Below are 20,220 nucleotides of genomic sequence, written 5' to 3'. Positions count from 1 at the left end.
AAATAAAGGCCCGGCGTCGCACAGCAAGCGTGCAGCTTTAGTTTAAACTCTTGCATATTAGCATGCAGAGAAAAACCTTTTCCTTTTTGTGTAGAGCAGAATACAACAAGAGGCAGACTGAATCATGTTCACAACAATACGGACAATCCTTAAAATGAAACCCACTCACCGAGGAACCTATTAACATGGATTCATATAATGGGAGTTCTTCAAGGTTTCTTGAAACTTGCAAAGAAATATATTGGGTACAACTTTCTGATGCTGGGTTGGACCCTCTTTTGTCTTCAAAATTTCAAATTCATCAAGACCCCAGAGCCTTATCTCTGAGATTCTGAGATCATATTTACATGATGGCATCTAAAAGTTGCTGCAGATGGGTTTGCTGCACATTCACAAGAATCTCCACCACAACCCAAAGCTGCTCTGCTGTATTGGCAGATGGTGAGAGTGGAAGCCGCTGGAGTCTGGAAAATCGCTAAATGTATCAACAAAGTTTATGAGTAAGCAACAGTGCTTCTCTCGCTCTGACCACAGCCCCGATTACCCCCTCCGCTCGTCCCCATGCTTGCCCTCGCCTTTCAGCGCCTCTTGGCTTTCACTTTCACTTTGTGAAAATTTTCCAAAATTTGTTACACTTTAAGTAGCCAGTGTGAGATTGCTAGGGCTGCTGGAGGTAGCCATCAGAAGGGCGCTATAGCAACAAACCCATTGATACAAGGCAGAATAGATCAATGCCTTCTTGTTTACTTCTGTTCTGACCCTGTCATGGAGGCGTTTTCGTCCTCACAGCTGCAGCTCACTGGATTTTTTTTTTTCTTTTTGAATCACTACCTAATAACCTCCAGAAATGGTTTTGGATGAAAATCCAAATAGATCAACTGTTTCTGAAATAAATTCACCAATGCAGCTTTCAAACTCACTTCAATCCCCTTTCAGCCCAATTCTGACCATTGGCTTAAACTTTAGCAAGTCCTCTTAACCATGTCTCAATGGCTAAATGCTCCCACCATCATTAAGGCGTTCTGCTAAAGTAAACTGAGAACCATGAATACAGCGCTGCATTAACAGCTCTCCAGTTTTGTGCTATGGTCATTCAAAAACGAGGCCCCTCTTTAATCTTCCTCGGCCTTTTACAAAGGAATCACTCAAGATCGCCACGTCCTGCCTTGTACACCCAAATACAGAAAGCCTTACATACCCTGAGCTCTATGGATACCTTTCTGTTGAACTGAGAGGTAGCAGAGGCAAGGTAAGGTCAACTCCATTAAGCTGCGTCAGTCCAGCTAACAAAGAGAAACTGTTTCGTGAAATAGGCTTCATGTACAGTGCTCTGCATTGGAGGTTTGGCCATTTCTGTCCTTCATCATTTTGTACCTTTGCACTCTTGGTCAGGTACATCTACTGCAAGATGTTTTATGCCAACCATGCAGCAATTTATACCAGCAATGGCAACATTTCAGAGTCTGTATGACAGATAAAAATTTAAAGCAGTAGCTCCAATCACCTGAAACTAAATTATCGTTAGTTCAGGGGTCTGCAACCTGCAGCCACAAATGACTCTGTGGACATTTCAGAAGGACTCTTAATAACTTTGACGGAAATTATAAAGAACCAGCAGTCTTTAAATATGGGTACAACAAAAGTGCAAGTTTTAGCAGTTTTTCCATGTTTCCATGGAACAATTGCATTGGATTTCCACAGCAGAATTACAGTCCTTGCTTTTTCACATCACTTTTCACATACATTAACATCACACAGAAGAAAATGCTTCAATCTTTTTTTTCTATATTTGGTATTTGAACATTTCCACAAATCATATCATATATATTTTATACAATTTATGCTAGTATATATATGTATGTATGTATTGAGGGCAAAAATGGCTCTTTGGCTGGTTAAAGGTTGCAGACACCTATTAGTTGTACTACAATGATTGGGGATCAGTTATTTAAATATATTTCCAGTAATGTATTCCTAGTCTAATTAAATATGGTTTTCCACTAGCAGGAAGCTGCTCATAATGAATTTGATTTTATAATCAAATAACCCATCATATTTCACTGACATCAACTTTCAAAACAGGAATAAAAACCATGTACAGTCATAACATACAGCATTATTAAAATAACATTGAACTAATAATAAATAATTAATAGTATTCTATTTTGTCTCCATAATCAACAAAGATGCATAAGAAAAATAAATTGATACATAAGAATCATCAAGTTTAACACAAGGAGGTTGGGACTACACTGCGTTGGTACAAAGTGCAGGTATGGATTGACTCAATGATCAAAACACAACAACTGATCAGAACATAAAACCCTTAAGGTGGACTGTTCTCTGTTTATCTCCCCCACAGCTTCTCTGCCTTTTATTAACACCCAAATCTCAACCGATTGATCTGCCACGCTTTTATTTTTTGGTTTGTATACAATTTGTAGCATTGCTTTAGTGGTTTAATAGAAGAACTGCTGGGATTGACCCTCATTTTCACCTTCTTTTACATCATCACAATGACACCACCACTCTCACTGAGCTTTAAGATTTTGATCAATACAATCAACAGACAATGAAATGACAATGAAGTACATTCAGGTGCCCAAATATATTATACATTTCTAGCAATTAGACTTTGAATGTGTGGCGCCATAAATATTATGCCTAACAGATATTGGATCCAATTGGTTCTTTACAATTGGGATGATGAATGCATCGGTGGTGCTTTGGTCCTATTTACCATTTCTGAGTTTATCCAAACCACACTGTAGAGGATGTTTTTGAGCTATAAATGTTTTCCCCCCCAATAAATCTCATTTTTGTCTAGCCATGCCAGTAGAGACTATGCACAAGAAGTGAGCAGGGATGATCTAAAATGCAGTTTTTCTTGTAAACGGTTGCAGCCTGTTGAGCCTCTGCTTGTAACACAGAGCCCTCAGATCATATTTTAATGCTGTATTTTATTGCCTGCAGTCAGCGTTTGCATCCTGATTGCAGAGCTGCACAAGTCAACGGTACAAGACGAAGGGCTGATTAAAAGACCAGATTAATCTGTCAGGAGTAATTCTTGGAGTTCAATTAGGGCCTACAAAAGCGTTAACAGCAGGCGCATGCTGTGCAGAACAAGTCCGCATTTACATATCCTTTAGCACCAAGTGCATTTAAAAACTTGCCGCTGGCTCAGTTCAGCCTGCAGGATTTTAGAGACAAAAGTGTCTATTCCTCTTTCCGGGGTTTATTTCAAAATTTTGTCTCGCAATTTCACAATTTCTAAAAGGCTTATTGTGTTTTTTTTTTCTCTTTCTTTTTCCCCCCTTTCCATCCCTCTCTTGGTTTAATAGGTTTCAAAGTGAGAGTTATATAAGCAGCTCTCCCCTCTTGCTTTCGGATGGATGAATAAGAGGAGATCAAAAGGGAGGCGATAAAGAAAGAGTGTCTGCTGCCTTCTCTTCGTCTTTATTCCTGCCACATTCTGCCATGGCAGTTCCCCCTAACTACACGACTTGGCCTGGATTCTCTTTTTCTCTTCTGTCTCTCTCTAGGACATTACACTTTAATCTCATGTTCTCTGCTGCTCTCTGTCTCCTTCTGTCTTTCCCGTCTTTTTGGCTTCACTGCATCCATCCATGCATGCATTCATCATCCATCCATCTCTTTATGTATCTAATCCCATGTTCTCTACATCTTTGGCTCTGAGAATATTATTCTAATCTGCAGGCTTGGTGTGATGTAGACTACAGTAATCCCTCACATGTATTTACAGTGCATTTGTGTGCGTGCGTTTGCGCATATATCTTTGCATCCAGCAGGAGATTTTCGACGGGTTTAGTGCAAAGTGTGTGTGTGTGTGTGTGTGTGTGTGTGTGTGTGTGTGTGGTTTCTTTTTGTTTGTTTGTTTGTTTCTGTGTGTGGTTTTAGTCCCGCTTTGTGTCCTACTCAAAAGTGAAGCTGCAAAGCACATCTGTTGGCGCACAAGTGACAGATTAAAAGGAGGGCTTCTTTTTCTCATGCAAAGGCACAAACATGATGGAGAATGAGCGCACGCAATTATTCTCTGATTGAAAACACACACATCGCTGCTACTGTGAAGGATGGAGACGGGCAAGATCGTGGAAGAGGGAGTTCTTTTTTTTTTCTTTACAATTTATAATCCCCGTCTTTAATCTCGCTCTGCTTGAAACTCTTTTAAACGTTGCAGGTTAAATCTACAACTCCCCCCCCGCCCCCCTTTACATTTTGCTGCGTAAAAGCGCTTCTACAATACGACTGCACACAGTACCAACCAGCGCACATGCATGCTGAAGCACATCGAGCATGACAGTCCCCATAACCCTGCATAACAGTAATGGGACCGACTCTTTTCCCTCCACAAACGCACAGTCATCAATACGGTCCAGATCCATACCTTGTGAGCCTCTCCTGCTCGCGTCCATCGGGGCGTCCCTTCCTATATTATCCTCTCTGGTTAGCAGGTACTACAGCAGGTTCAACAGCTTCTACAGCGGGGCGAAGGAGGGTGAATCTGCCCGCACCGAAGCTCCGCGACGAGCACTAACTCCCACCCCGCGGTTTTACTCTGCGCTCTGTTGTGGGTTAATACGCGTGGGGGAAACGTGTGTGTGTGTGTGCGAGGGATTTAAAGAGAGCAGTGGGCGGTGGATGTAAAGCTCCCCCCACCGCATCCCTTTTTTACATCCCGGTTCTCCCGCTGTTTGCGCTCAATGCGCATCGCTCAGGTGCCATCTGCGTCAAGTTCGTCAACTCAAAAGGAAGACGCTGAAGTTGGTATCTGATTCGACGTTTGACTAAAGGGTTATTCCGCTAAACTGAATAACTCCGGACAACAATTTGCCCCGGTTCAGTTTAACATCTAATATGTTTGATTTGGATGGTTGTGAATTCTGAAAGTGTTGGAAAAATACTCTGGTGAAACTTTGTATTCAGTTTGTAAAAATTTACTCTCTTTGTGTTCTAGCTTGAATTAAGCCTGGCCAGCATTATGTTTGTCCATTTTATAAGTTTTCACAAAGCAATAGAGGTTTCCAGATTACTGTGTTGCAGAATAAAAAAAAAAGTATAATATTTTTGCAGGTTTTCCCTTTTGTTGGGTTGGGTAGCTTTTATCATGATTCAAATGTAAGATGTTATAACTGGTCAATAGAGCATAAAATGTGTTTTTAAATTATTATCCCAAAACAGATGCATCTTAAATCATAAACTGTACATTGTCCAATTTGTCTAAAATATTTTTTGCCTTGTTTGGACTCTAAGTGTTGAAGTTTTTATCATGTACCCCCCAAAATGCCTAAAATATTGCAGATTTTGCTTTCCAAATTGAATAATAATTTAATATCTGTGAGATAAATCAGTGCCTATTTAGTTGTTCCTATGAAGGACCCCATGTAAGAGGGTTTTGGCCAGAAAAAGTCCAGATCTAAAAAGAACAAAACAACAGACAAACAAAACAAGTTATGTTTCACCAGGTTTTAGCCGTCTAGACGGGCTTTTAAAATGGACGCCATCTTAAGCTTAAAAAAAGCTAAAGATCACCCATGAAATTTTGGGTTGCTTGGTAAGCTGTATCAGGCCTTTTGTGGTTTGTAGCTTTAAAACAGATATAAAAGTTTTCACAAACTGAACAAAGGATAAAACTTTTTTTTTGCTAAAGCTGTAATCAGTGTTGAATGATTCTCCCCATGTTTGGACTTCCTAAGTTGTGTAGTTGTATTGAGGTGGGCGCCATTACAGGTGGCCTCAAGTAAATATGTTTGGCAGTGATTTCATCCCGTTTGGTCTGCCTGTAATGTGTTTTTTTTTCTTTTTTCAAAATGGACTCTGTGTGAAGAAGCGAAGAAAAGCATTGCTATCACACTTTTTTCATAGGTGGAACAAAGTATTCACAAATGACGTTTCGTAGACTACTCTAGTCCAGTTTGACTATTTTTCATTTGGCATTAAAGCAGATCAAAGGACGTCCAGAGTCGTGTGCTGCGGAATAGCCCTTTAAAGGAACCCAGTGTGAGCCCACAGATCAGACGCTAACTTCAACACAGTCTTTTAAAAACAGCTTTTGACATGACTTTAATGCCTCATATTCTCCTACCTCCCCACCCCCACCCTTTCCTCAGAGGTCTGAGTGATGAACACCGACAATAAAGGAGCAACTAATCTCCGATTCCAGCTCGGTTTATCCCCCGAAGTCTCCAGTCCTTTTTCATAAAGCCGGCGTGTTTAGCAACAGCTTGACAGGTGTCGCCTCCAGCGCACCTTCTACCCTCCTCCTCCTCTTTGTCCCAGGCGGAGGCTGGTTTCTGCCCCGGTGAGTGAGCTCTATAGGGGCCGCTCTTTACAGCGGCTCTTTGAGCTCTGTTACAGGGTTCAGCAGGTCGTCACGGCCCGACAACTCCAGACAACGCGCCGTGCAAAAAGAGTGACAGGTGCGCACCCATAGCTGCTGCCCTGTGAAAGTTTATTCACGCCCCTTCAACTTTTCTAACGTTACAACTCCAGTATTTAATGTTTTTTATTGAGATTTGTCTGTTAGACCAACACAAAGTTGTGAGTATGATTACAAATAACAAAACTGCTGCCAGGCTACTTGTGGGTGTCTTACATTTAGAGATTAGATTTGTTTCTACTACCCAATAGCTCAAGTTCAGTCAGGTTGGATGTAGAGCGGCTCTGAGTTCTGCATGCAGATTTAATATTTGCTTTGGGTTATTTTGCAGGTTTTCTTCCAGTTTTGTGTAGTAGTTAGCCAACTCTGTTTTCTCACCACCACTACTGTTTCTAGTAGTGGGCATGTTGTTTTCAGGGTGGATGACATTAAATCCAAATAAAATGCATCAAGTTTTGTGGTTTTAAATGTAAAAATGTTAAAAGTTCACAGGAATACTTTTGAAAGGTCCTTTGTGTAAACAACAAGCCACAGGTCTAAAAATATCAGTGTTTCTGTCAATGAATAATACATTGTTGGTGCATGCAGGCTGCCCAGCCAGAAGCCTGTTGCTCAACAGAGAAAGTGATCAGAGTTGATGCTTTCATGTTTCTTTTTATCCTAACACTCAGAAAACCTTAAACATTTAGTTTACTCTTTGGTTTATGTAGTAGAGTTTGATTAGTATACTGGTTTTTAAAAAAAGTAAGTTTAGTGAAATGGATTAATTATTTAATCAACTCATTAGTTTGACAATCTTGTTTGATATTTTATATTAATTTAATAACAAAACCAAATTACCTTGGGTTCTAAACGCAGCCACAGCTATTTGACTGGTGTTGTGATTCCCTGTCCAATCAACTTGAGTAATACAAATTGTGTCAAATGTAGTTTTGAGTTCAGAATCACTGACATGAGTTTTGCACTCAGTGTTCTGATTTTGTTCAAAAGCTGCAGAAACCTAAATTACAAACAAATCTTTCCACAGGTGTGTAAACCCCTTTTTTTACTTTCGCTCCCAAGGTCACAATGCTTCATTTACATGTAACATATTTCTGGCTCGCATAATTCTCTATTAATTTATAAAGTGGCCATTTTTTAATTTAAACATGCTGGCTAAAGTAACACAAAGTCACTCTCACACGCTTCACGTTGCAATTATCAGACTTGGCGGTCAAAGACAAGGTTCCTCTAGGCCTAATAACTCGGAGTCAACGCTGGTTAAATTGATATTGATGCGTTTTAATTCAGTCTTCGTGACCAGTGATTTTTATTTGCCTTAGAGGCACACCTCACAATTAATTAGCATTTATTACCTTTGGGCTGAAGAGTCACGGCGGCTCAGCCCCTTTGAATGCTGCAAACACAGCAACAATCAAATCAGCTTTTGCCGGCAGATTTTTTGCCAACCAGACCTGGGCCCAAACGCGGGGACTCCCTCATAATCTCCTGTTGTGCACAGATGTACGCAACTGCAGCGGCTTTGCACACAGTGACAACTGTAGAGGGACCGTGTGGCCCCTGGGGGCCTGGATGCAGGTGCTGCTGCTGCTGCACCACCAGCACCCTCTGGCGCTTGTCCAAAGATGGCCTCCAAGGACTCAGTCTGAATCATTTTAAAAGCCTGCTACACCAGGCTCCTTGGCCACAGTAACAACGTTATCTACTACTCGGTCTTTGAACTTTAAATCACGTATAGCGCCCTTTTCTCACACGATCCTGCTCAGTCTCTATTTAAATGATCTCATACATACACTTTATGTTTGCATTATTGCTCTGCTCTGTATCCTATCTCATCCACTGACAAACGCTTATATATCTGATATACTCAATGAGGCAATACTGCCTGATTTGTCGTTATCGTTCCACGGCTCAAATTATAATGTGCAGCTTGACCCATTTTGTATCATAATGCGAGACGCTGACATGAACGCCCGAGGTGCCGCACCGTATAATGCGATTTTATCCAAGCTGTGCTTAAAAAAAAAAGGTTATTATAGTCAGCTTCTCTTAGGATTGCATCAGCAAGATTTTCCTTCATGTCTGTCGTCTCATGCGTGCCACTGAAGAACATCAAGTGTAGTAAGTTGGATTTATTGCATGCTGCAGAAAATATTTGCATCTTTTGCTGGAAATAGCTTGAAAAGATGGGTCAAGTTCATTTTAGGTTTATATATATATTTTTTAATTTTGTTTCATGAACGTCTTCATGACAAATAGAAGTATTTTCTCTGTAGGTATTATTAGTGCGTCTGTGGTAAATTACTGTAATTTATGGTGTAGTTATACCTTATAGTATCTATTTAACAGCCCTGCAAAGGCAATTACTGTCTTAAGTAAAAGTAGGTTAAAGCTTTAACTCTGTAAGGAGAAAAAACAACCACATGCCTTCATGATAGTATTTACTTCATTCAGCCAGCTGATGTGTAGCATAATTTTTAGGCTCCCAAAGTCGACCCAAAACAAATCGCCTCTTGGAAAATAATCCAAACAGTTAACACACATACGCATTTAAAGACAGAGATGGTCCTCAGTCTTATGGTATTGACTTCCTTTGGAGACATTAACACATTAACACTGTTAGAGATACTTGTTATGCTGTAAAATGGCCTCATACTCCATTAGATGTGGTGTTTTCAGAGGTTGAGAGGGATTCAGGGGAATGTCTCTGTGGTTTCTGGTCAGCTGAGTGTGTAATGGTTCAGGCTGTATCACAACAATGTTCTTTTTTAGTTTGATATCCTAAAGCAGCTCACTTCTCCTGCAGAAACTGTCAGAATTGACAGCTTGTACTGGATTAAGGCCCTATGATGGGATTTGCGGAGTATCTTTTAAGAATGCTCAGCAGAAAGTTTTGTTTAAGTGATGGAGATGGGCTTTATGTTAGATTTGGTTGCTCAAACTCGATTTGTTAGCACCACAAGGCTTTGTCAAACTAAAGAAAAACAGAGATGGTTTGCCTTCATGTACATTAGAAGTGTAAGTTTTGTCTAAGATGGTGCTTAGCTCTGGTCTTGGATGTTATCTGAATGTCCTGGAATAGCGTTAACATTTCTATGTTTATATAAGTTTTTAATGCAACTCTGAGTGCTTTGGGCCTTTAGAACAATTAATTAATTGAAAATTGATACACGGATGCTGATTCAAGTGCAAAGCTGCCTAAAAGCTAATTTGTTTTACTGCCATGTCTTCAGGAAGTACAAGAAAGATCCACTTTCAAAATAAAAGGTCATAGATGTTAAAAACTAAACCTGACACTAAACCAAAGCTGGTTCAGAGGTAGTCATTGTTGCAGCTGTCATTTAAATGTAACCCTGTGTGCAACTTTTTTTATACAACAAAATGTACATTTAGAAATGACAAATAATTTTATATTTATTCAATATGTTATTTAGTGTCATCTGAAAAGAGCAATAAAACATTTTAATGCTGCAATAAATGTTAGTGTTATCACCTTTAAACATTATTCCAAGCAAATAAATTAACAATAATTTGAAATTTCTGCGACAAAAACTAAGTTTGAGTTTTGATTAAAAATAACTTTCACAGTAATTGTACTTTGCTTTGAGGCTCTTCGGGTATCTTAATTTCTATTATACACTACTTTATTTTACATTTTAACAATTGTTTATTTTACTCAAAGCTTACATGTTTTTGTTGTTTTAATTTCCTTTTATTTTGTGTGAAGTACTTTGAATTGCCGAGAGTGTGAATGGTGCCATTTAACCAAAATTTCTTTTCCATAATTTAACTAGATTTACTTGTTCTACAATCTGGATTTTAGAAATATTTTCAACAAAATATTGATTGATTTCATGCTTTATTATTTTTTGCCAGTTAGTGCAGCTAGCATGGCTGGTATTCAGAAAATGACAGTTTCCCTGTGTATTTATTGGAGAATCCTTCCTTTCTCTCTGAAATTCAAACATTTCCAAATAAACCATCTTACGTAACACATTACATAAGAAAAAACCCAGACAAACTTTGTTGTTCTTTGTTCAGCCTTCCTGTTAGGTGTTGAAATTCTTGATCTCTTTTGCTCTCTAATGCCTTGGATGAACCACAAACATGTCTCCATGTGTAGAAAAAATGTTTTGCTTTCGAAAAGCTTCACTTAATCAATACAGAATATAAATTTACTAATTAAAGTTCTTCTTCGTGTAGTGGCATTTTCACAACATGCCTGGTTTCACTTAGGTATCACTTTTTGTGATAGAAAAAGACATCATTTTTTAACATATTCCTCCCAATATTTTCACTGTACTTGACATAAATCAAATTTCCGAGCCTGTCACAGCTATCGGCCAGTTAATGACCTCATTTACGTTCAAAGGTTTAACTAATTTGACTTTGGCATCACGTTACTGGAAGTCTGTTTATCTCCAGCATTTAAAAAGCCTTTAAACTGCCACCAGCTGTTGCTGGAACAAGTAAAGAAGATTTATGAGGAAAAAAAACAAAGTGAAAACACCTTTACACCTCGGCTACTTTTCTTCCTCATGACTGCTCATTTGCATACATTTGAATTCTAGTCAGCCTCTTCCCCGAGCTGTTGGAGACCTTGGCTCCTGTTGCTCTTTGCTTTGCTAATTTCCAGGCAGTCTGATGGTTACCGCAAGCCTGGTCGTGTGAATGTATCGAAATTAATTTCAATACACTGGAAAAGAAATAATCAGATCACATTGAGTGCAGCCTGATTGTCTCCGGTTATATTCCGGTTCACTTCAGTCTTTGGGATCCACCTTTACCGTCAAGCCAGTCTGCATGCATGCACCTGTGTGTTCATCAGGTGTGAATGAGGCTGCAGGAAGCTTGAAAGCACATTCATATTCACTAAGATTCTGGAGCTGCTTTTGCCAAGGGGGCTGGGAGAAACCAATAAAGGGCTGTAAACACAGGTGCAGGAGAGAGAACTGCAATAAGATGAATTTCCTCCAAGTGCATTTTTCTTTCTTTTTTTCCTGTTTTTTTTTTTACCTCAGTCATTGTATTTCTTTTTGATCTGTCAGCTTGTTTGTTCCTTTAGACTGTATATGTATTTCATGTGTTTTAAGTTCTTTCCCTTTGAAAGTTGTTTTTGTTTTAATTAATGGGCTGTCCTCTGCTTTTAAAAAGTAATTTCTTGTCTAATCGCTCTGTAATCAATCTCTTACGTCAGGTAGAGCCTTTGCACTATTAGTTCATTTATCCTATAAGTAGCTTTGTCCTTTTTGACATGAGGACAGCGGCAAATTGATTCAGATTCTCGAGTGGACCAAATGAATGATGGCTAGAAATTAAATGACTGAAAGAGGTGTAATGGTGGTTAGGACAAGTGGGCAGAGGATGGAGAGGGGAGCTTGAGAGGGAGGAATACACAAACAGGTTGCTCTGGGGGCCTGGGGGAATTGCAGGGGCTGGTGGTGGGGTGGGGGTGGAGGGGTTGGGCTCCGAGAGCGAGGAGAAGGGAAGAAAAATAAGATGGAGCGACGGAGAAAGCACAGACGGAAGACTGGTTCAACACAGCTGAATGTAAAGTAGATTGTAGCCCGTTTCCGTCATCATCATCATTACTCCTGTCTCCTAACATAATCCACTGAGAGAAGCGCGCACACACACGCATGCACGCACGCACACACGCGCATGCAGGTGAATAAACATTAGTTTTTAGGCTGTGCCAAAACCAGCTGAGAGCTCATATCTTATCTGGGCTTCCTCTCATAGCCAACTTCTCCTCCTCTATCTGCCCGGGTTTTCAGCATTCAGCTCCTGCTCTTCCACTGATCCATCAATCTGCTTCCCTTCTCCAACGGGTCCGTCTCCCCCTTTAGTTTCATCACTTACCTCCTTAAAAAGACGAAGCGCACTCCATCCTGTTGTTTTTCTCTACGTTTCCGGCAAATTTAGTCCCGCATCTCTCTCTTCTCCAACATCAAGTCTCTTTCACTTCGTCTCTGCCTCTAACACTCACTCACTCAACCTCCATCACCCCTCCCTTTCCGAGTCCTTCCTCCGTCCCCCGACACCTCGCGCTCTCCTCCTCCTCCTCCTCCTCCGTGTCAACTTACCATCCCTCCTTCCATCTCGCCCCTTTTTTCTCTCTGGATGTAGTTGTATAACTTATCACCCCGATCTCCTTCCCCACGCGATAATTGGTGTATGTCAGCAGCAGATGCAAGCCTGCTTTATTTAGCGGCTCAGTATTAGCTATTCCAATTAGTCATCTAATACCAGTAAGAAGAAGAAACTGTTGGCCTCCACGTACCGGAGCGCCGTGGGAGAAGCAGTGTTTGCCGTGCACCAACAACGGCGGCCGGCTTCTTCCTCTGCGCGCGGCCGGGCAGAGGGTGCTTGTGGGTATTAACAGATGGCGAAACACTTTCCCTTGAGTATCGGCATTATTCTGCCTCTCTCTAATTAACTAGGTTTCAGTAGCAAACCTTCGGCTTCGCTGTCCCCATGGTTACCCAAACACGGAACCGTGGCTGGCTGCATTTGTATGTGCGTGTACATGTGCGGCTGCAGGCGAGCGCTGTGTTTGGGCACACACATCTTAGTGTTTGCGCCCTCCCGTGTGTGTGGGGCTTCGTCTCTGTCCCTGCGTGATTGTGCATGCACATGGAGTATCTTAGTTGCTTTGATGCCTTTGTTCCCCCACAGGGCTCGGAGGCTGGTTCTGTCTCAAGCACCTATGTATCTGTGCAGAGAGCAGCAGCATTAAATAGGATCATTGCACATTTATCAAAGGTCTATTGTACCCTGCAGGAGACAATCTTAATAATTTTATAATCCTATGAATAATGATTGTAAGGGGGATTTAATTATAATGGTTTTTGTGACAGGAAAGGTAAAGGTAGAATATGGAGTTAGTTCACCTTCTGTGAGGCAGGATGTTGGGAAAGCTTGTTTTAACCTCCTAGGCAATCAACTATGGATATGATTATGTACCCTGTACTAGTACACCAAAGGACAGCAAAGCAAGCAATTCAACATTAAAAGCGTGATCTGTTTTACATCACACTGAGGTAAAGTGGAGAAGAGCATTAGGAAGGGAACTTTGGTGATTTTTCATCTTAGACTCTTTTTACTCTTGGATTTGAGCTGAAAGTATGATAATGCACTGGAGTGCTTGCGAGTTTACCAAAATTGAGTGAGAGCACCATGGCTGGCATTCACCAAACAGCTGCAATGTAATAGCAAAAGTCACTCATGTGTGACAGAGTAAAACGGCTCATATTTGCAACAGACAGGCTCAGATTTTTATAGAGTGTTTGACGACATGAAAAGAATCTGTGCATGAATACATTTTTTTCCCCTGTTTCACCACCTCCTGTCTCGGTTCAGTCACTCCTTGAAGCACCCTGTCCAATTTGCACTTAACACTAGCTACAAATACAGTGTACATGCAATTGTCATGGGATGGATGTCTCAATTATTTTTGGCATTCTGAAGCTTCATTTGAGCTATGCTTTTTGCAATTGTAGTATTAAAATACAGCATGCAACTTCATTAAATATTCTCCAATCTCCACAGGGTCCAAAATATACACAATAGTCCAATTACATATGTACAAAAACTCCATTAACAACTGCACTAATACAAGCTAGATGTTGCCACCAAGAAATAATTGCATAACTTCCAGACCGGAAGTTATGCAATTAGAAAATAGTATCACAGTAGAACCCCAGTATTTGCGGAGACTACAGACCACATCCACCCATGAATATTTGAAATCCTTGAGTCTTTGCATCTCTAAAAACACCTGCAGCCGCCTACAAACACCAAATATACCTTAATATGCTTAAATATGCGTAGTGGAAACCATATTAGCACTATCTCTGAAGCCAATATCTACAGTCTTCCTTATCTCCACTTTTAGGATTTAGCCAATCACCGTCCAGAGAAAGGAGCGATGCTTCTAGATCGATGCTTTGCAGACTGCTGCCAATATCGCCAACCAACATTGTACCTATGGGATTTCAGCATCCCACGCTGCTTTTCTGTTGAATATATTACATGTGTTGTACAAAAAAAATGAGTGAATAGATTAATTTTATTTGAATAATTTGGGGTTATGTTCTAAAAGAAAAAATCACAAATAGGTTTAATCTGAGAATACATGGATAGTTGGAGGTTCAGTTTCTTTTGGTTAAATGTTGCAACAGCAATAAGCGATAAACACATTTTGACATTCCTCTCCATCTCATGTCATCACTCTGCTTCCAGCGCTCTTTTTGACCTTTAACATTGAGGACACCATCATTTCTGCCAGGTGTGGGCTTCTACTGCATCCTGTTTAAAAACCCAATCAGTGAGCCACTGCTGCTCCATGATGATGTTTTGTTCACAGCCTAATGCCCAAAAAATGTGGAAGTTGCCTTTCATGGTTTATTTTTCCAGTTTGGGAAGCAATAAAGAAAGATCAAACCATAGGGCCAACTCCAGTGCATGCTGATCCTGCACCAGTCTCTTTACCTATAGGAAACAAAGATTAAATTAAAAAATATTAATCTACAAGTAAACCTTGTAAATAACCTAAAGTACAAAGTAAACTAAGAATAAGTTTTTAAAAAATTCAAAGAAATAAATATGAAGAGTAAATAGTTCCAACAATAATATTGAAATAGTAATTTGCTGATACATTGTCCATTATTAAAAAAAAAAAAACACCTTGATCACTAACAAGCTCAAATTCTTATCTTCATCACTATTAGTTTTACAAATACATTCATTGCCACCTATTTGAACATTTTTGTGATTTTATGCGAGTTTGATTTTGCTTGTTTAATTTCAAACATGTGTATTAGAGAAAATCCTGCTGCACTGAATACATAAATGAAAGACTCACACGCAAACATGCATTCATCAGTGTGAACATTTCCTGCCCCACAACAACCTCTGGGTTCTGGCTTTCATTTGCTGGTCTTGATTCATCATCCAGAGCTGAGGATCAGCAGGTTCTTTTGTATGCTCCAACATGCACGCAGTGAGCGTTTGGTGTTGCGTGTGGGGAAGTAGAGGGCAAAGTGTCAGCCGGATCCACAGGTGCTCATTTCCATCTGCACTTTGATTCATAAAGGAAACTTTTCGCTAAGACATGCATGCGCACACTTTTCTAAATCTCATTATTTTTTTAGAACATGATATTCTGAGCTTGTTAGTGAAAATGTCTTTAAACTGTTTAAAAAAGCAAAAGAAACCACCTTGACCCTTATTTTCAACATTGTAATGGCGCCATCGCACCTACAGTGGTGATGGAAGTGACTCGTCTTGCTTTTTTAAAAATTCTTTCAAGTTAAAATATTCATTATTTTTTAGACTTTCAATCTGACTAAAATTATCTTGTTTTAGTTCAATTAGCAAAACCAAAATTATTTCTATTTGCCTCATGCCACAATAATTAAATAGTTATATTACTTTCTTCAAATTCAGAAGTTTGCACACATTTTTTCTTGTGCACATTTTTTCTTGTATTTAGTAACGGTACCTTTTCAGTTGCATAATTTGGGTCAAGAGTTTTGTGCATCACCTAACAAGCGCCTCACAATAGTTGGCAGGAAATTTGTCCCGTTCCTCCTAAAACTGGAGTGACGGAGTGAGAATGTCTTGAGATGTTGATTCAATATTTCCACATATTGTTCGTTCCTCCACTCCCATACTTAAAAGCTGGCATGGTGCTCAAGCTTCCCCCTTTTTTGTCCAAATATAACAATGGTCGTTATGTCTGAACACTTCAATTATAGTTTGATGAGAACACAGGACATGCCTCCAAACGGTAAAGTCTTTGTCCCTGAGTGCCCAGTCTGGCATTTTTATGTTGCTACTGAAATAATGGCTTCTTCTACTTTGATTGGCCTTTTAGTTTCACTGAGGAAACTAATGCTCTGCCTTAATCTTCAGCTAACATCTTCACAAGGTCCATTGCTTTTTCCCGAAGGTTGATGCCCACATTTGGCACCAAAACACATTCATCTTTGGCGCACAGAACCCGTCTCGTAGCAGAACAGGGTAATGTTTGGATATTCCAGCTCTGTTTGTACTTCATGATTGAAGAAAAATACAGATTGCACCTGTAGGCATCTAGAAAATAGATCTTCAAATGAACAAGATGTTTGATTTTAGTTAGATTTTTCCATTATTTCAGTAGCACGGCTTTGGCTTAAAGCTACATACATGGTTGCATCTCAGTTTAACTTAGAAAATCACAAATTTACAAAGACATTAAGGCAATTAGATACTGCATTTGCACCCCTCCTTTACTACTTCGACTGCTCCCTTTTTATACCATTACATTTCTAGAAATGCCTGTGGCCAAGAAGTGGAAAAAAGACCCGGATTTTCCTTTAAGGGTTCAGCAAGCTTCAGACTAAGTAGGTCATACTTGGTGCTGTCCAGCCATATCTGAAGGCAGCAGTGTTTACAGCAGTCGCAGCCTCCCTATGGTGTCGTCAGGCTGCTTTCTTGATGTCTGTCCAAGAACTCAGTCTTATTTTGTAAGTCTTTGTTGTGCTTATTCATAGAGTACAAAGTGTGCCACTCCTTGCTCTTTCCTCCAAAAGACAAAATACCACGGCTTATTGTTAAATCTATGTAAAAGTGCACTGTGAAGTGGTTGTGTCTGTTCAAGTGTATGTGGCTTCATTTCTAAGGAGATCTTTCTAATCATGACACCATTTGCTTTTATCAGCGGCCCTGAAGAGCAGACAAAACATTTCAGAGTAAAATATCACCCATCAGATTTTGTTTTCAGGTCTTTGAGAAATCAAACGGAGGCCATCATGACCACCTTGGAAAATCTTAAGGCAACAGTCACAAAACCTGTCATATTTATATATTAACCTTTGTACTAAAAGAATATTTGTCCCTTTATGGGCCTTCTGAACTCTTAACGAAATGGAGGATAATATAAGTTGAACTTACATTCACTGTAATTGCCAGGGCACAAAGCACAAAAGTAGGTGAAAAAACACATTCCCACATTGTGAGAGAGCCGCTGCTCTCATTTAATACCAGTCACAGAATAATTCAGTCTGAGTGACTGTACTGCAGCCGATATTAGACACAAAAAAGAAATCTCATTTCTCGTCACTGGGTGTGCTTTCTCTCCACGTGTGGAATGAGAGATTTTATGAGCTGTGAAATTGGAAATTTGTTCAAAACTTGATAAAGCCTGTCGATTATCGGCATCAATTTAAGTAAAACAGGAAGTATGATCATGTCCAAACCAATATACGATCAGTATTTTGTTTAATAGATATTTGCAGACAGGCTTGCTGGCATCTCTGGTGAAGATGTGTAATAAATCTTAAAATAAATGTGACTTTTTACACAGAAGCATCTTCTCACACAGAGCATTTTGGATAAATCCAGCCTTTAATTTGAGGACATTTATTCAGTTGAGTAAAAAAAAAAAAAAAAAATAGAAACACTTCTCTTGAGAAATTAGTATTTTAAGAAAATCACTAGTGGCAGATTTAATGGCTCCCCTGCTGTCAATACTTTGCAAAGCCCAGTTTTGCCAAGAGGATAGTGATTGGTTTTCTCTTATCACTGGTCATAAGCCTGGAGAGCATAGAGAGCAAGGGATTTCTGAACATGCTACCTTGTACAGAGTCTATTAATAATCCAGACGTATGAGCCGTCTTATGCTCTCCTCCATTCAGATCACCCCACACGGTTTCTGTAGGATTTGGCTTTTGGAAGTAAGCTCGTTTTAGTCTGGTTAAGCGTTTCTGTCTTGATCTGAGTGTCTCCTTTGGTCTTGATGACGGACCTAAGCACCCATTTTCAGTTTGCTGGCAGAAAGCATCAGCTTTTTGTTGGAAATGTTCTGGTATTTCTGAATGTCAATGGTGCCATGGACTCCATAAATGTTCCCCAAGGCCTTTGGTAGAGAAACAGGCTCATAGCATCACATTTCTCCGTTGGGCATGATGTGTTTCTCATGTAAAATAAAGTTTTTTAAACAACACATCACCCTAATACTCAATTCACACTCTTGCATTCCTGCCTTTCAAGAGGACGTGGTGCCTTTTTTAAATAACTCTTGAGCATCATACTTTAAGCATTTAAACCTGCACTATTTGGGCTATGATCACCAACAAAGCTCATAACTGTGATTTGGGCATTGCAGCAATGATTCTCTCACCTCAGGGTGCTGCATGCTTGAAACTGAAAATCTAACTGACAGCATTTTTCTTCTTGCATGTAGCTAAGGACATAAAAAAATACTTTCATTTGTCTTTTTCCATTTGAATAAGTCAAATGAAACAATACTTTCATTTGACTTATTCCTCAAATGTAACCTCAAGTGACGAAAGTGCTCACATTTTCCTCACATCTACTTTAAGGAATTAACTAAAATATTTACAGCTTAGTAATTTAGTAATTTGTACACACTAAAAGTAATTTAGTAATTTAGTAATTACAACATATTTTAAGTTGTATAAAAATACTACTTTAAATAAATAAATTTTACAATGGTATATCTTACACATGCAGTTCTGTAAAAATATAGAGATTCCTTTTGCTTTTTTGTCACTTAAATATTTCAGCTGACAGCCAAATTTTTATATCATAAAAACATAACAGGATTAAATACAGAATGGATTTTTCAAATGGTAGCTTACATTTTCCCAAAGAAAAACATAATCACAATTTAAAGCAGTAATTGCCCCTTAAACCTAATGACGTATTGCAAAATCTATTTTTTATACATCCACTTAGCTGCCATTTCGAGCATGAATGGTTTATTTTGGGTCATGCCACAACATTTCAGTTAAATTTAGATCCTGACTTTGACTGAACCACCGGAATTGAATTGAACTGAAGCAGTAAAGCAACCTGTCATCCCACTTCCGCCACCTTCCTCTAAATCTGGACGTGACATGGTGTTTCTGAGATCTTAAAATCTCCTTTATTTTGCTGGACAGGATTTATTTAATTTATTGATTATTGATTTGACAGTAATCAGGCCTGGGTGTGGCTGGTTTATTTTAACTCAGCTTGAAGCCACAACAACAAAAAAATAAGTAATGATTTAAAAAGGTTGGTAATTACTTTTCAGGTAAAGCCAGGTTGGTTTGTATGATTAGTGAACTCATGTGTATTTACTCTGGTTACTTTTGTCTGATTTTTAAAATTACCTTGATTGTCTGAAACACTTATGTGTGCTTAAAAAAAAAGAAACCTGCAAGGGAGTGAATACTTTTTATGAGCAAGAATCCACATGTTCAGCTCAGTGCCCTACAGTGTTATTGCTGTGAAGGTTTTCTCCTTGTATTTTGTCTCCTTTAATAGATTGTTGCTGTTCAAACAGACATGAAAGGTGGCAAAGGGAGTCAGGAAATGACATGCACCACAGACCCAGCTGCCCAGGTGTGAAACTGGGACTCAGCTGTCAAAGGTGTTTTCATCCAAGTGGTCTAAACTCTCAGCCTCTCAACATATTGGTTGCCTTGCAGCATATACTTATGGAGTTTTTTTTTTTTTTTTTACCTTTATCTGCATCTCTTTCATGAGATTATTTTTAAGCAGCAGCTTTGCAGTCTTGCGTTTTATCTCTCTGCACTAAATGTTACATACGTTTGTTTAGTATTTATTCCCAGGCTGTAAAACAGTAAGAGTTTCATTCACCTCAGCAGTCACAGTTCTGATCTGGGGATGACTTTTGACCTTAAATAACCCAGTTCCAAATGCAAGTCAGAAAACCAGTAGGATTAGCTTATTATTGCACTCAGTGACCAGTTTGTTACCAGTAAGCCAACAACAATGCATTTCTCAGTTAATGCATTCAACCAGTCTAG

General features: G+C 39.4%; 2 protein-coding genes across 9 annotated transcripts in view; one reads left to right on the top strand and one right to left on the bottom strand.

Annotated features, from left to right (window-relative positions):
- Positions 1 to 12,544, bottom strand: part of flrt1b (fibronectin leucine rich transmembrane protein 1b) — a 55,454-nt gene extending 42,910 nt beyond the window's left edge. For 2 of the 5 annotated variants that reach the window (XM_017307131.2, XM_008420433.3), the window contains exon 1: positions 12,260 to 12,451. The gene's annotated coding sequence lies outside the window, so the exon portion shown is untranslated. Of the gene's footprint in view, positions 1 to 4,405; positions 6,091 to 12,259; positions 12,452 to 12,483 lie in introns of those variants that run through there. The other 3 variants (XM_017307130.2, XM_008420432.3, XM_017307129.2) reach the window with 3 other exon arrangements.
- macrod1 (mono-ADP ribosylhydrolase 1) overlaps positions 1 to 20,220 on the top strand; it is a 173,488-nt gene that overhangs the window by 66,835 nt on the left and 86,433 nt on the right. The gene's annotated exons all lie outside the window — the stretch shown is intronic.

This window comes from Poecilia reticulata, chromosome 10, assembly GCF_904066995.2.
Source record: "Poecilia reticulata chromosome 10, P_reticulata-male-v2, whole genome shotgun sequence".
Classification (NCBI taxonomy): Eukaryota; Metazoa; Chordata; class Actinopteri; order Cyprinodontiformes; family Poeciliidae; genus Poecilia; species Poecilia reticulata.
This window is presented reverse-complemented; position numbering and strand designations above follow the sequence as displayed.